The sequence below is a fragment of the Eumetopias jubatus genome, unplaced genomic scaffold (assembly GCF_037043125.1).
Source record: "Eumetopias jubatus isolate StellerSeaLion01/CBP00866 unplaced genomic scaffold, mEumJub1_p1.0 scaffold_12, whole genome shotgun sequence".
In the NCBI taxonomy this organism is placed as follows: domain Eukaryota; kingdom Metazoa; phylum Chordata; class Mammalia; order Carnivora; family Otariidae; genus Eumetopias; species Eumetopias jubatus.
Window position 1 is genome coordinate 112,928,971 of NW_028274818.1, and position 1,185 is coordinate 112,930,155.

Here is a 1,185-nt window from a genome sequence, read left to right on the forward strand (position 1 = left end):
ATACAGGCTTCCAGTTATGGGATAAGTAAGTCATGGGGATGAAAGGTACAGCACAGCGAATACAGTCAGTGATACTGTGATAGTATCACATGGCGAGAGGTGGCAGCTACACTTGTGATGAGCACAACATACAGACTTGTCGATTCACTTTGTTGTCCACCTGAAACTAATGTAACATTGTGTCAGCGATACTTCAATAATTAAAGGCTGTTAGAGGGACACCTGGAAGGCTCAGTTGGTTAAGCGTCCCACTCTTGATCTCAGCTCAGGTCTTGATCTCAGGGTCATGAGTTCAAGCCCCACATTGGGCTCCATGCTGGGCATGGAGCTTACTTAAAAAAAAAAAAGTCTGCTAGAATCAATAAGTGAGTTCACCAAGGTTTCAGGATGCATAATTAATACACAGAAAATAATTATATCTGTATATACTAGCAATGAATAGTTGAAAATTGAAATTAAATAACATTTATAATAATATCAAAAGATGAAATCCTTAGGAATAATTTTGACAAAATATTGAAAAATGACCTGCACACTTAGACTAAAACATTGCCAGGGGAAATTAAACAAGTCTTAAATAAATTTTTTTGGAAAGATACACTGCGTTAATAGTTCAGAGGACTCGATATTGTTGAGATGTCATGTCTCCTCAAATTGATCTATAGAATTGGGCCTCCTGTCTGGCTCAGTCAGTACAGCGTGTGACTCTTGACCTTGAGGTAGTAAGTTCGAGCCCCATGTTGATTACTTAAAATAAAAAATCTTTTTTTAAAAAAATTATCTATAGATTCAACACAATCACAATAAAAGTTCCAGCAGGATTTGTTTTATAAATCAATAAGGTGATTCTAAAATTCACATGGAAATGCTAAGGACCTAAAATAGCCGAAACGGCTTTGAAAAAACATTTGAAAGATGTACACTACCTAATTTCAAGACCTCTTGTAAGCTGTACATAGTAAGATAGTGTGGAAATAGTGTCAAGTAAACTCGTTCAAAGGAACAAAACAGAGCTCAAAAGTAGAACCATACATATGAGGACAACTGATTTTCTTCAGAGATATGAAGCCACAGTAGAGAAAGAAGAGTCTTTTCAACAACTAGATATACACATACAGAAAAACGAGCATCAATCCATAGTTTACCATAAATAAAAATTAACTCAAAGGGACCATAGACCTAAAT